This window comes from Columba livia, chromosome 7 (genome assembly GCF_036013475.1).
Source record: "Columba livia isolate bColLiv1 breed racing homer chromosome 7, bColLiv1.pat.W.v2, whole genome shotgun sequence".
Taxonomy (NCBI): Eukaryota; Metazoa; Chordata; class Aves; order Columbiformes; family Columbidae; genus Columba; species Columba livia.
In genome coordinates this window covers 35442049-35458103 of record NC_088608.1, presented here as the reverse complement: position 1 = coordinate 35458103, position 16055 = coordinate 35442049, and the positions used below count along the sequence as shown (strand labels likewise).

General features: G+C 44.2%; 1 protein-coding gene across 12 annotated transcripts in view; it reads left to right on the top strand.

Annotated features, from left to right (window-relative positions):
• Positions 1–14907: 14907 nt before the first annotated feature.
• The window catches only part of HDAC4 (histone deacetylase 4), a 228949-nt gene continuing 227801 nt past the window's right edge, over positions 14908–16055 (top strand). For 8 of the 12 annotated variants that reach the window (XM_065069251.1, XM_065069243.1, XM_065069253.1 and 5 more), the window contains exon 1: positions 15540–15656. The gene's annotated coding sequence lies outside the window, so the exon portion shown is untranslated. Of the gene's footprint in view, positions 15050–15539; positions 15657–16055 lie in introns of those variants that run through there. The other 4 variants (XM_065069250.1, XM_065069252.1, XM_065069248.1 and 1 more) reach the window with 1 other exon arrangement.

The following is a 16055-nucleotide window of genomic DNA, read 5'->3' as shown; positions in this document are numbered from 1 at the left end:
GTGAGATGGCGGCTGTGCCGCTTTGCACTGAGAAAGAGAAATTGAGCATGTACAGAAATATCATGGTTAATTCTGGATCACCAACCTCAGCTGGCGTTAGCTTTGTACCTTCTGCTTCCCTGTTCTTTCTTGCCTTTTATTCTAATCTGTGTGAGGACCTTTGCTTTATCCCATGGCATCTCGGGGTGCTTGGATGGGAGAACACTCAATCTTGGTTTTCCAAAAATATTAGAGCAATTGTCTCCCTTACCCATATGCTTACTGACTCCTTTATGGAAACATCATAGTTTGAGGAAGCAAAACCTCCCCTTACAGAAATTGCGCTCATTCTCCGTGGCTATATCCTTATTCATGCATATGTCCTCCTTTTTTAAATGCGGAATTCCGGAATGGGGTACTAAGGCAGCTTAGGATGACAAGTTACAGGCTCGGCTGGTAGTTCAATCATTTATTTTCCTTTAGAAGTCATGGATGACTTTGCTGATGAGAAGTAATTGATTCCAGTGATTTGATTATTGCGATTATTTTGTCTAGTCTCTTCCTCAGATGCTTCACACACAAGGGTCCTGTCTACAATTGTCCCCCATCAAGAAAGTGATTGTGGGAAAAAAATTCCCCCTGCTCTACATACTCCTTTTTCCTATCCCAGTAGCATGTTTTAGAAGTTACATCTATGCCTAAATCCTATTGACTTGAGTGGGTTTTTTTGGAAACTATATTTAGAGGGACTGTTTTGAAAGCGCTGGCTCCATTAGGAACGCATGCTAGACATTCTCTCCCAGACTTCTTTCAATGTTTTCCTTCTGTACCAATTATGTCCGGATCCAAAGTTAATCTGCGAAGTGCGGGAGCAGCTGTAGGAAGGCAGACCGAAGGCTCAGCTCGCTTTGTGCGCTATCTCTGACGTTGGCTGGTGGGGAACACTTAATGGAAGAAGCATATAAACAGGCGTTACGCTGGCTCCAGCAAACCCTCCTAACCAGCTGCAGCTGAACAGCTTTCTGAGCTAGAGGTTTTTCTCTAATTTTTATGTTTCCTGGATCCTTTTGTTCAGCTTATCTTCTATTATTTTGGCTCGATGCCTTTGGAGCACACTCGCTTTTCTGGCTTCCACAACTGTCTAAGGTGGTGAAGTTCACCATCTGCATGAAAAAGTGCTTTGTTTTGGTTTTTAATCTGCAGTGTTTTAAGAATGGGCATTAAACGGTGCTCTTGTATTGTTAGAAGGACTGACAATGTGTTCACCACCACCACACACCTCCTAATTTGTTAGAAAAAGTGACAGAGGTTCAGAAGTCGTCTCTTTTTCAGGCAGAGAAGTAACCGGCCAGATGTAAACTATAACTTAAGGGAAGGGATTTCTCAAGCTATTCTTGGCAATTCCTTACAGTCTGTTCATCTCTCTATTCACTGCTTGGGAATGAAATGATGTTTTTGTTGATTTAGATTATCTTTTTCTGAGTCGCAATAACTAAAGGAGGGATTATGGTAAGGTCAGTTTGATTTTCGTGCTACTGCTTATTTATCAGCACCTGCTAATCTGTTTTATTGCCATGTCCTTCAGTTCTTCTGCAGCTCTTTGTAGATAGCACTAATTTCTGTGACTTAATGATTTTTTTCTTTATTCTCTGTAAATTGCTCCTATATCCCTTCCCCAGATCCTTCAGGCTCTGAGAACAATACATGTCACAGCCTAAATTACTGTGGGATTCCTCTGCTATGAAAACAACCATTTATTCCTACCTGTCCCTTCCTATTTTATAATAGTTTTGAATTCACTTGAGAACCTTTCTTCTAATCCCAGGAGAGATAAATTTCCTAGGAGCCCCTGGTGAGGGATCTTTTGAGAAGCCAGAGTATTCGGTATCAACTAAATTGCCCCTACTTACATATGCATTGATGCCCACAATAATTCCCCAGGAGGCGTGATGCCAGCTTCCAAAAGCATGGGTTTTCATCCTGGTTTTCTAATTATCTGCAACACTACTACACAGCCTCTACTGCTTTGCTCAGTGTTAAACTCAGTGATAGCTCAATGAATTCCTCTTTGGATTATTTTTGCTTATTTGTTTTGTTGTGGGTGATGAGAAAAGCTACTGCCTGGGTGTGAAACTATGCTTTCCACAACAGTGAGGGAGAATATTTGATGATGTACTAACATGTAAAGCATCACCTGCCGTTTACACGCATCATGCAAAACAAGTGCTCGGGACACTTTGTAGTTTTTATCTCGTTTTGGAAAGTGATGCTGAGGATTAGCATCATGCTGCCAAAGAATTTTTGACTTCTTGGGCTACTCACTGGTTTGCTGGAACAAAGACAGACAGACTTACAGCATTAGTTCTTCTCCTTTCCAGAAATGCAATCAAGCTTATTCCACCATAATCAAACCTGTCTTTGCCTGTGGAGGTGGCCTCAGGAGCTCAAGTGATGCAGAAAGTCATTGTCTCAGGATCCTTCTGGGTCCTGTAAACCAGTTACTTTCATATCAGAAATGGATTTACATGAGTGTACTTTGTGCCCTTGCTTTGCAAGGAAAAATAACAGCTCTGTTTAAAACATGATTTGTTTTTTTTTTTTCCAATGCAGTGTAGGAACACTAAGGTTGACAAGCTAGCTCAGTTTCAGAGGAGCTGAGTTCCCCTTTAGTCTGCAAAGGGCGGGCTGGCAGACATTTTTCTTATAAATACTTTCAGCATTTCTTTGAAGCCACATATTTTGGGGGTGTTCCACCCCCTCTTCATCGCCATTGTCCTTTTTTTATTTTTATTTTTTATATTTTTTTCCTATGGAGGACGTCTATGGTTTCAGGAGAGATACCACCAAGCGCTAGCCCAGCATGGAATTTCTGCAATCCTGAACTGCTCTATTAGTGTTCCCAGGGCTGGATTCAATTGACAAGAGGCTCTGCAGCCAACCCCCTTGGACGGCACATGTGTTTATTTAAATGTCAGTGGCCCACACAAGCTGAATACCTATTAGCTAGAGCATGCTTAAAATCCAAAGCACAGCTACAGTTCATATTTATTGTTCAAAGTACAGATCCCTTTATTGTTGTCATTTCAGTACCCTTGTATTTATGGTATTATTCAGTCAGCTCTGAGAAGTTAACTAGCACTTTGCAGTGTTTCTTTACTGCGAGGGTATAATATATATCTGTAATAAATATATAGGTAAGGGATTTAAGAAACAAAACAAAACAGCAACAACATACTGTATGTGAAAACTTTACTAAGCCAATAAAGCATTACCTGCTAGAGCTGCAGAAAAAATAAAAAAACAAACTAGCAAGTTGGTATCATCTGAAGTCAGTTAATGAGCAATAGGTGTGTGCTTCCACTCTAAATTTAACTTGTGTCTTTCTTGAGCATTTCTGTACCCTGCTCTCTTTAAAGCTCCCATGGAGGCTGGAAATATATTGATACGGGTTGTGGCAAGTTGGTTTTATTTTTTGGTAAGGGCTTCAAGGCATCTGAGCTGGGTATAAGTGCTGTTCTCCTGGTGTTTGGACTTTCTGTGCACGAACGATACTAGAAAGGCCACTGCCCACAGAGCTGCATTAGCAGAGCTGTGTTAGCAAACCTGCTCAGCAGGGACGGGGCAGAATTGGGTTTGCCAGCAAAACTTGTGGTGGTCCTGAAAACGTAGTGAGAAGCTGTGGCGAATGGGTATGTTTTTTGGCATAATCACCCACCCCCAAAAAGCGTGAAGAGTTAAAACAAGTGTAGAGAAGTGAAGATGCTGTATCTCTTCTGAAGGCAGGAGGAAAGCAGATAGAAAACACCTTTTGCGGTTGATCGTCTAGAAACCTGCCGTATTTCAATTCTAACAGTTGGCTTGCTGAGAAAATACCCAGTAAAAAAAGATATTTTTTGCTAAAAGTAAAGCTATTCCAAGTTGATTTTAAATTTCACTGGCAACATTGACCTGTGATCTTTCTTAGTTTGGAGAGATGATAATGCTTGCATTTGATTTGAGAGAATAACAGTTTAATTAAAGTGGGGGAGGGAGGGGGGAAGAACTTTATATTTGGCTGGTGTTGTGCTGCTAACATGAATGTGAGATTTTGGGCTCGAGTCCAGAAAAGCAAAAATCCTTCTTTAAAACCAACTATAAGGCTGTTTTTCTGCAACTGGGGGCTACCCTGCTTGCTCATTAAAACATATGGAAGAAGATGGGATGTATCAGGAGTAGGGATCGTTTTTGCCTGAGGTTGCTGGTTTGAATCCTGTCCAGGCTGGTGGTGACAGAAAGCTGCAAACCTCCAGTGGTTATTCAGTAATCGACATGAAATAAGTTGGTGGTCTCGTTCCAGTTCCTGGTGCATCACAGAAACCACCACTTCGCTTGGCACCCGAGCTGAACGCTGGAGCAGACAGACCAGCGATTGAATCGACAGGGAAGGGCACTGAACAGCCCTACAATTTTAGGATTAAGCCTTCAAGGCTGCTGCTGAGAAGGGCTGGCAAGGCAGTCGGAGGGAGCCTGCTTTGGCCTGTCGGGGGCTGCTGCTCATGCAGAAGAAAAAACAATACCAAAGCCTGTTTGCTGTGCATCTTGCATGTACACTGCTTGAAAAATTAACTTTGACGGGTAAGTCACCTTGCAAAAACACATATGGCATATGTATGTATGAAAGTACATACTCTGCTGAAGGTGTGCTGCTGTACCTTGCACACTGTACGGTTGTGTATTAAAGGTTAAGGATGCCCATGTTTTTAAAGTGATTTCCAAGTCTGACTGTGTGATTTCTGTACGAGGACAAACCTCAGGCTACGTTTTTGGACTGTGACTTCAAAGAAGGTTTTGTAGACAGTCAGGCCCTCAGTGAATAGAGCTGTCAGTAAATGAGGCACCCAAAACTGATGGATGCTTCTGGTAAGTCAGCTTTGAAATATGTAAGAGATCTTCAGAGAATTCTTTGATGATGGCACAGGAGTCCACCTTCCAAAATCCTCAGTCTTGTGGCAAGATCCAGATGGCCATGCATGGGAGAAATGAGTCTGCAGTGACAGAGTCACATCCAAAGTGCATTTGTGTACCTGTGTAGGACACAGCTCCTTTCTTTGTCTTCAGAGTTGTAATTCCTTTAGTTTTGCAACCTTAAAAATTCTTCCTTTGCTTTTCTCATGTTAAGGATATCCATTTCTGTTTCATTTTTGGCTGACTGTAGAGCACCAGTAGCTAGGCCAAAACTCAGCAGTAAATCTGTGACAATCTCTATCAGGAAAATGAGGATAATGATTATACCCAGGAGTTTTATCAGCCACAGCTGTTACACTGTTTGCTGGAGAAACTGTTATTTGAAATATATGACCAAAATAAACAGCCTAGCATCTGTAGCATTGTGGATAATTTAACAAGTAATCTCCCCTGAAACAGTTGGCTGGATTTATGAAAAGCAAGGTGACAAAAAGCATTCTTGTGCTTTGGTGCTGGAGATAAGTGGTTTGCAAGGTTCAGAAGAATGTATGAAATCAAACAACATGCCTCTCCCACTCTTCAGCCAGTCCTCCACTGCCATACTCTAATAACTCTTCCATGCCTACTTGCCCTATCCAAAATGAGAGTTAGTTCACAAGTGCTGGGTTTGCAATTGGGCAAATCACTGCTTGTCCTTTGTTCATTTGACCAGGTGACCAGGAAAAATCAAACCTCTAATGCTTTATTCTCCTTGCTTGTCTAGAAGCACAGCCCAATATTGGTCCACTATGCTTCTTACAACATGATCACGGCATTTTGCATCCTAGTTTCTATGTATGAGCCATACATGTCCTGCCCCTTGTTCCAGTGCAAGGCAGAGGCTCTGTTTATCATACTAACATTTCTCAGCCAACCCAGTAGCTTTCCTAGAGGTTATCCATATTAACCTGCTAATGTATGATGTTTAAAAAGTCCCTATCAGTGTTCATAACTGAGTTTTTAATATCCATCAGGCCACCTGTTAACATGATAGGAAGCTCCTGATAAGGTGAATCAAGATGTATGCACCTCACCTCTTTAGATGCCAGAGTATTGCAGTGTGAACAGCCTACACCAATTCACCTGGAACAATACAGATGTGTCCTATTGCAACAGCATCTCTAGAGGTACCTATTGCAAGCTCTTTCTTTTGCAAAAGGAAAAAACATACAGTACTTATTATGCAGTGTAGGTATTATTGATCTATATCTCAATTACATTCCATTTCTGGGTTGGTCTCTATTGCCTTGCAGCTTTTTGAAATAAGTCTTCAGTTTTAGTTTCCATCCCATTCAGTCCTTTCCTTGAATCTAGTCTGTGGCACCACGGGGTTTCTGCTACCTGCTCTTTTTCAGAATGTGAAGTCTGCCTTTATTCTTCTTTTTTTTTTTTTTTTTCCCTTTTTTTCTCTTTTTTTTTCTTTTGTGTATGTGTAAGAAAGCCAGAGGGACCTCCTGTTCTTTTACAGGCCTGATCTTGCCCTACTGATCCTGGAAGAGAGAAGTAACTCTCCTGTCTGCCCATCTTTTATAGACACATGCACAGACATTTCTAAGGCTGCAGAAGTTTTGACTTTTCTGACCTCTCATCATAATACATTCTAAAGTTTACTTTTAACATTAATGACTGAATATTTGTCTTAGCTTTCTATTAAACAACATACCTGCAAATGAGAATGCTAGATTCAAGAGTCCCACCCAATTATTTAATAGTGCCAAACTGGGTCTGAGTACAACTCCTCCAGCTTTCGAGACATTCCTTTCATGATTTTGATACCATTTTCCACAAGCCCATTTCACTGTTGCTATTCTGGACACTTGTACTTCTGTTGGCATGTCTTGATCTTCTGTGATGCTTTTTAAGATGTCAGAGAAAGTTTTCATAACGAACACAAGTTTTTAAGATAAAATGGGTAAGGGACAAGCATTAGGAGAAAAAAAAATCTCAAAGAGAGATAAAGATCTGAGTATTTTTCCCTCTTTAGATGCCTCTGTGTCTCTGCATAAAGAGCTGAACCGGTGCTACAGGAATGATCTGTAGATTACATGTTTCAGCACAAGACCTATACATCCACAGACAGCCCCCTGGGGTGAGCTCCAGACTTCAACTTTCAGAAATTTTCTGTGTTATTTATGTGGATACATCCAGGTATACTCAGCAAGAACAGATCTTGCTCTTTGCTATATTCTACCCTAATACTTTATGCTGGATTTTATTCTAATGCTCTACTTTGCTTTCTGAGTGCACCCAGTTAACATTTCTATTCATGTATTCCTCCTTCTTGCACCAGTCTTTTTGCCCCTTCTTTATTGGACATGCAACTGGAAGGTCTGATCTGAAAAGCTGATACACCGCAGTAATTGCTCTCCTGTAAGCAGACAGAGAAACTTTGAGGTCTTCTGGTACTTCCCAGCAGGTTCAAATCCAAAACTAGCTGTGGTTTTGGTTTTGTCATAGGAAAGGGAAAACAAGATGACTGAGGTTTTGCCAAGTGCAAAACACAGCTGCCCAAGCCTTTTAAGAGATATACATATTCAGGAAATGCATGAGCTCTAAATAAGAAAGCTGTAACCCATATGAAAACAAATGAAACTTAGTGAAATGAAACGGTGAAGGAAGAAATTGGGAATGTGAAAGGCCTGTGCAGTTTTTCCCTTACACATCGTCTATCAGTGATCCTTTTAGTCCCCACTGCTTAAAACTGAAAAGATCTTATCTTCCAGATCTTGACCGAAAAACGCGATGTCTAACAAAACATGGTTTATTCCTGAGCAGCACTGAGCTCCTGACCCTGGGCACTGTTGATGCACTTTGTATCTGGATTGGTCTTGGCTTCCGTGTGCATAAAATGAACCTCCTGCCTAATAGGGCTTTGATTGAAGTGTGCTCATCATCATCAATGTCAGAGAACTAAGCAGTGATAATGTCAATATGTAGTGGTACAGAAGACAACAGAGCATCTCTGTTTACTAATCTTGTACAGCTGGGACAGATATTGAGTTGCTGTTTGCTTTCAATGGAATAGAACTACATAGGCAGAAATTGTCAGTAAGTTTATTAGGTTGCCACAGCCCGACGTTTTCTTTCTTCTGTGCAATGACAAAAAAGCCTGTTGAGAGTTGGGTTGGTTTTGTTGGGTGGGTTGTTTTTTTCTGTTTGTTTGGTGTTTTTTTTAATGCATTTGTATCTGCAGGTCTCCCACTAACGGGTAAGAAATCATGATGCACTTATCCTCACCTTGTTCTTAGGAAGGGAAACAATATTCCTATTGTACAGATGCAGGACCAAGGCACTTAAAAGAAAAAAGCCAAGTGCAACAATATAGTTAGCTCTCATTTAGTAACCTAAGTTCAAAGATGCTCTTCCCCCAGCTGCAGTAGGTTGCTACCTTATTATGAGGGCAGCTATTAAGTGCTCCCCAGCCAGACTTTAGATTGCGGAGTGCGAAGCCTCAGAACATCATGATGCTGTCTTGCTGGTCTTGTCAACACCAGTCTAAACTTAGACAATGTTCTAGAACATAAATGTTTCTCAGCCCTCCTCTATAGCCCAGCAGCTCAGGAACTTAACATCTTGCCTGTTCTCTCATGCTGTGCATCCTGCACATCTGCCTTCGCAGCAGGAGGGATGTTCTCCTGTGCCATCATGACCACAATCCTTTAGGGAGGAAGAACGTGCCAGGCAGAAAAAAGAAGTGAATTTGGATCCCCCATTTCATGGATGTGTGCTCTGAACACTTAAAAATGCTGCAAGCCCTGGGCATCTCTAAAAAAAAAAAGTGCCTCTAATCCAGTTTTTGAATGAGAGAGTTGTGGGTCCCAAGTGAACAGCAGAACCTCCCTGCAGGCCTTAGTGACAAGATGTATTTAAGACTTGCTCCTGTGCTCAGCATTCCCCACGGAGCAGCCACAGGCAGCTGCATAGAGAACACGCTGAATTCAGGCCACTCGCCAGGCTGCCCATTATGGATCCCATTCTGCCACATCCTTTGCCTGCAAATCTATTTGCGCACTCTCCCACAGGGCCCTGGGTCTGAGAGTCCTGAATTCCCTTCCTGGGGCTGTAACTGTTGTATTTGCTTTTTATTCCAGCTTTGTCCCAAAGTAGACTGGATTTCTGAAAGGAAAAGCTGCAAGTACAAGCTCTGCCAGCTGCTGCTTGTCTGTAAAATCTGAAAGTTGCTTCTCCTTAAAGGTGGTTGCTGCTCCAACAGCCAGACATTTTTATTTGCATCAGAAAGCTGTAACTGACTGTAAGACTGGCTATGATCTTATTTTAAAAGGGTAAAAATAAGTTTAAACGCATTCTTGCTCTGCCTCAATTTAGCGGCTAGCCGTTCTCCTTTGTGCTCCCCACATTTTTGGAGAGCTGGTTGACACTTATTTAGGTTGGCACAAACTAAATATAACCAAATGTGTGTGAAAGAGCGAGCACTGGGTCACAGCTCCCAGAGCAGCAGAAAGCAGCATTCTGCCTTTCATTGCAGAGCAAGGGGGGGGTTATAGGCAAAATACAGCTATTCTGAGAAAGCTCAATGAAACACACACAACCTGAACAAAAAGTATTCCATTCAACTTGTGAATCTTTTTTTTTCTTTTGCCAGCTTTTACCGTCCACAGCCTTCTCATTCAGTCTTGAATAATAGCTCTGAACTGAGCTGTAAAAGCTTCCGAAGTTTGAAGTCTTTTGACAAGTTAATTTAGCTGTATGGTAAAAAGTTTTTCCCCCAGATAGAATAAAGCCATCATATCATGAATGTAGTAGTCATCCAAGGGAAAGAAAACACCATTAGGATTAGAAATGATGGGCTTTATGGAGATAGTTTGTGGTTTAGTGTAATCTACTATCAATATTTCAGTAGAAAAATATTCTACTCATCATTCAGCTGGAAGTCAATATCTTCACTTAAAACCAACACCCAGGGGGCAGACTGCATATATTTTTTTTTATTAAAGATGTAACTTGTTGCTTTTTTGTCAACTTTTTTTCCTTTATTTATTTACATTTTAATTGTTTTTCACCCTGTATCATGATGCAGGAGGGTTTTTTTCTTCTTTTTTTTTCCCGTTTTTTTTTTGTTGTGGCTGAAAGAGACAGAACAGAGAAAGGAATCAATATTTCCTCTAAGCTTCCCACTATAGTGATACATGTTTTTCTCCCAGCAGCTGCCATGGATGATTTTTTTTTTTAACATTAAGGACCAGAAAACAATCACAGGTAAATTAAGTGTATCTAACAATTATAGCCTCAACTTCACACAGAATCCATATTAATTTTAGACTTATTTCTTGTTTATATATAAATTTAAGCTTTAATGTGCCACTAAAATTGACAACCAAAAAAACAGTTGAGGGGGAAAAGAGATTTATTTCGTACTCTTAGCTCTTCATTTTAATCAAGAGGGATACTGACACTGTAAGAAGTTTGGGACAGGGGTTTGCAACAGTTGCAGAAATAGAATACAGTTGAGAGCATAGCTGTTATTTCTAAATAAATATGGAGTTTATAATACCCAGCAAAAAATGTTCAAAGCAAACCATGGCAGGAAACATTATTTAAGTGTATTGTACTTAGGATAAAATGACTGCCATAACAACCCTATGTGTCTTTACTAGCAGTCTTCATACATAAACATTTATGCTAAGTTTTCTTTTTCAGCTTACATCTTCCTTACACTTTTCAAACAGCATCAACATGACCTTTCTTGCTGCAGCCCAAAGAAGCTCCTCCAAGTTGGGGACAGGGACTTGAGTTTGTCCAAGACAACAGCAATATGTTGTTTCTTAGAGACTGGATCGCACCAGAATTTAAGCTTTTCAGTCTTTGAAGGATGAAGACTTGATGAACTGTTCGGTCTGCAGATAAGCTGGAAAATAGTTTCTTCAGCCAAATACAGGCTTCTTCAGCCTCAACAGGCACCCCCTGAAGTGGAAGAGAACCACCTTGTTCTCCTTTAGTGCTCGCTTTAAGCCAGACAGGACTGCTCTGCACAGAGGAGACATCTCACAGCACAGCAAAAAAGAGAAGTCTCTCTCTGCAGAAGTATTGTACAAAGGTACAAGGAGTCCCAGCTGAAGCAAAATTCACCGTGGGGGGGAAAAAGGGTCTGTCAGAGGAAAATACAGGAGTGGGACAATGTAAATTTAACATTCTCTGTTCCATTGCAGTCTGGTTGGTGGTGTGGTGCGGTTGCTGCTTTTAATTTTTTTATGGCAGAAAGGAGTAAATAAGTATGATGCAGGAAGGATGCAGAACAGATGGGAGTGGGAGATTAAGCAATGAAGGGTGGCTGTCAGGAGAGAAATATCGAAGGAGAGCAAAGATGGCAACTAACTGGTCAGGGAAAGAGGAGAAAGTGATCACCAGGTGGGAACTTGTGTCCAGGTTTGACCCTCCAAAGATGCAAGTGGCACTTGCAGCAGGTCTTCAGTGGCCAGGCTCTGGAGGAAGTTTCTGCTGGTTTTCTTCCTAACTTAACACTCTTTCTTTTTTTTGGACAAGGAGGCGGTGGGAGAGGCAGGATTAGAGCAGAAAGCTGAGGCCCCCTCTTTTACTTTCACCAGATCCATGTGACTAGAGAGGGAAATTAGCTGGAGTGTTGTGATGGCTGTTTCCTGCTCAAGAACATTAACAAATGGAACCATTTCTGACAAACAAGACATAGAGTTCAGCTAAAGATGAGATGGATGTAGGCGGGAAGTTCTGTAATTGCATTTTATTTAAGTCTTTATGAATTAGCTCTGTCAAGTGTTTTTTTTGGTTGGTTGGTGGTTTGTTTTTTTTTTTTTTTACTTCAAATGGCTTTTGAGTAAACTTTTCACCTGCAATTACAGCAAAAACAACCTATGCTATATACAGTTGGATTTAACATATAGAAAGGATACTTTTTGTTGTTAATCTGAGCTCTAATTTACATGAACAATGACAAGGTTTAATTTTCTGTCATTATGCACAGGTTAGCCTAGACTGGATATTAATAGATACGCGTATTCACACCCACAACCACTAGTACTGCATCAATCAAGTGTTGAAGATAAAACTTACGCTCCATGGCAACTTTTAAGGCACAATTTTCTGCTCGTTTCCTCTTTTAAAACTACTTCAGCAATGCAGAAAGCATTGGAGGCAACTGATGGAGCCAGGCAAGTGGCCTCTGTAGTTTGTAGCCAAGAGAATGGGTCCTCAGCATAATGTTCAATCCTTAGCGTTGTGAGCTAAGGATTCAGAAGCTGCACTGCACTTAGGAGAAACATTATTTGTAACCCACGTTGGTGACCAAACCATCTCCCAGCTGTACCATAAAATGGGAGGTGTAGGAGAGGGGCCACAGGTGGGTCCGATGCTGATAATCCATCACTAGATCCACCAAGGAACTTGTAGACTGTGCAACTACCACCTTGTCAGCTACGCAGTTGGCATTAGTAAACTTCTAGTCCTAAAGCACTTACACCCATACGCCTCTTGACACTTAAACGTAATTTAGAAGCTTATTTATACACACATATATGCACCCAAATTGGCCCCGAAGAAAGATAGCAGAGCAACCATACAAGGAAACTTAAAACCTCACTGACCAAAGAGCAACAAACGAACAAGCCCACAAGCCAATATAAGCTAAAAATGTAACAAAAAAGGGCTTCAGCTTTATGCAGAAGTGGTGCTCTTCGTGCCAGTGGTGTTCTTAGCTGCATATTAAAGGGAGAATATTCCAAAACTTCAGGCCTTCTCCAAGGCAAGCCGTGCTGCCTCTTTGCTCAAGCTTAGAATAATCAAAATGGAAAGTTTGTTGTAAATTGATGGTAATACATTAATCTCAAAAATAAAGAGTGGAAAGCTGAAGTTAATGGGCTGCTACTGCTGATGGAACTGTCAGAGTAATTCTGACCTCTGCCCAGACCTGAGCATGTTGTTCACAGCACGGGGAAAAAAAGCAACTGTGGAGGTCAGATCAATATAGCAAAGATTTTTAGGTGGGTGGCCCTTTCAAATGGAAATGTCATGTCAAAAAGAGAAGGAAAAAACAGAAAAAGGAGCAGTGTTTATATACTACCATGTATATGTAAATTTTGAGGGAGAGACAAAGTTGTTAACAATTCCCATCAGGTCTCAGAATTTATGTAAATCCAGATGGCTGAACTACAGGAGTTTTTTTTTTTTTTTAAAAAGGAAAATCTGGAAGTTTAAAAACAATTTAGCAAGAGCCAATTAATCAAAGCCACAAGAAGAGTGCTGGGATGGCTGCCTCTGAATAGAAATGTTATGTTTCATACTGTCTTTGTTGAGGATGTCAAGAAACTCCTTGAAAGCCAAGTGGGAAGTCTCCCTGTTTTTAATGGGCCATGAGTGCGGTGCAGGACCCTGAGCCCAGGATGGTACCATCAACTCTGTGCAAGCCGAAGATTCCACAGACGCAAAGTCCAAGAACTATGTGGATGGGAGAAGTTTGGATGCTGTGTAGAGATCTGCACCTCAGACAGAATGGAGCTGAACAGGAAAGGGGTTTTCTTTTTAGGACTACCGTGGTAGCTTCCCTTCAAGAAAAGGCTAACAACCACCGAAAGAAAGGGAGTAATATCATGTTTACTGTTGTGGCACTTGAGCCTTAGACTCTTCTTGGGCATTGGGCATCTCTTCAGTGAAGCCTGAGGTGGTTTTCGGTTCCTAATGCATATCAGATGCCTCACAGGTATCCCCCCACCGCTCTATCTCGCACCAGCTAATACAGATGCTGAGATATTTTGCTTCCCATGATACGCAACGTTTGCAGCGTTGACTTCTCAGTTTCAGGCGCTGCACCACTCAAAGGTAAACTAACAAAATGCAAATGAAATGAGTATCATACCAGCCCTGGGCTTGGCCAATGGAGAGACTGCAGCTAGAGGAGACCTGACAATTCAACAGGGTTATTCTTTAGAAAATAGAAAAATCAATTAACTGTTGAATGGTTGCTAGGAAAACACAGGTAGAGGTGAGTATGCTGAACAATTCATTTTTTTTTTTTCTTCTTGGTAATTCAAGCAAAGATTTGGAAATATTCTGAACTATGCTCTCCCATTTTCATTTTTTGTATCTTGATTCATCTCTGTGCTATTAAAATCAGTGCATTCAGCAGCCACTTTTTACAGGCAATACTTGATGGATAAAAGAAATAAACACTTCAGGAGTGGGATCTTGGATGCAGAAAACTGACAACGTTTTATATTCTATTAAAATACTGTATCTACTACAGCTTGCATTTTCTATGCTATTTCTAGTCAATTAATCTGTTATTAAAAATGAAAAAAACTAGAGTTTGGGTCGAACTACCTAAGAAGACAAAAGAATGCACAAATTTGTGACAAGTGAAAGAATTGACTGTAAAGGAATGCAGCACCAGGGTCATCTCTCTGCTAGATCTCACAGAAAATTGATCTGTATTTGACTTTTTCCTTCCGTCACGTTTCCAGCTCTAAGTAGTTACAGATGGAGCTGTGGAGGAAACTATTGGCACCCGGGGGTCGGAAGGGGAAAAGGATCTTGTCGCACTCGCACGACTTTCTAGACCCAGGAGCCCCTCAGACACACGGCGTGTGTTTGCGGCGCTGGGGTGAGGACACAGTCACCAGCTGGGAAGGAACGGCGCTGAGCAAACGCTCCATCCCAGCCCTGGCTCCTCTGCAGCTGTCGGTGGGGGACTGAGCCCGCCCGTGTCCCCGGGGCTGCGGGGACACCCCGAACCCCGCTCCGGGTCCCACCGCGGGCGGGCGGGCCCAGCGCAGACATGGCGGACACGGCCCGGACCCCTCGCGCCGTCGCCTGGGCGATGGGCCGCGCGCCGCGGGGCGGGGCCGGGGGCGTGGCCTGAGTGGGCGGAGCCACGCGGCTGGAGGGGTGGGAGAGAAAAAAAAGAAGGGAGCTGCGGCTATAAATAACCCGCGCTTCCTGATTGGCCAGGGGGAAAAATGGTCGCACCACGTGACTCGCCATCTAAAAATTCCAAGATGGCGGATCCCGTCACGGGCTGAGTCCGTTGGTGGCGCGCGCGCCGCGGTGTCCGCGCCGGGGCCATCGACGCGCAGCTTCCTCCGCCGCGCCCGCCGCCACCCAGGTCAGTACGCGGCACCCCCCACTCCCCACCGCCTTCACCCGCCGGGCAGCGCTGTGCTGCTGCCGCCGCTGCGCACGGCTGGCCGCGGCGCGGCCCCTTTAAGGCCACGCGCTTTTCCGCCCGCCGGCTTTTAGTGGCGGCGGGGCCTCTCCCGGCCGCCGGGCTCTTTAAGGCATCGGCGGCGCCGGGCTGTTTTCCGCTGCACTCAGACCGTGAAGCGCGGAGGGTTCCGGAGGGGGGAGGTGATGGGCAGCTCGCGGAGCCAATCCGCTTCGCTTGTGCCGCAGTGGCGGGTGGATTTGAGCCTTTCGGCGGCTCCTGCCTCACGCTGATAGGGCGACGCGCCCAGCGGGGCGGGGCCTCCGCGCGCCATCACTCGGTATGGGCGTAGCGGCGGGGTGGGCGGGGCGTGAATGGCAAGCGCTCCCGCCCGTTCCGCGCTCGCGTTTTTGTGAATGAGGAGGGTGGGGTCGGCGCTGCCGCACGCTCCGCCCCCTCCCTCGCCCCGCCCCTCCTCTCCCGGTCGGCCGCGGCTCCTCCCCCCCCGGCGAGCAGCGCCGCCGCCTCGGTGCTGCGCGGGGCTCGGCGGGGAGCGATGCGGGCGGCGGTGAGTGCCGCGGGCGGCGGCCGGGCCGAGGGCGCGGGCTGCGGCGAGGGCGTGGGCCCGGCCCCGGGCGCGGCGGCAGGGCGCGGGCGCTGGCCGGGGCGGGCGGGGCGGCCCTGCGGCGGGGGCGACGCCCGCGGCGGGGCCCTGCGGCGCCGAGCGGGCCGCGGCTCGGGGTCGGTTCTTTCCTCACCCCGACACTCCCCGCCCCGGGAATAACGCGGGACTTGGGGAAAGTTTGTGTCGGGGCCGACTCCGCCCGCGGCCCCGCCGGAGCGAACCTCCCGGGGCTGCCTGGCGGGGCAGCGGCTGCCGGGCTGGGCCGAGGAGGTCGCCGCGACCCCCGGGGCACCAACCCCGTAACAAAAAAAAACTTAAAAAAGGCTTTATTTTTTTTGCAAG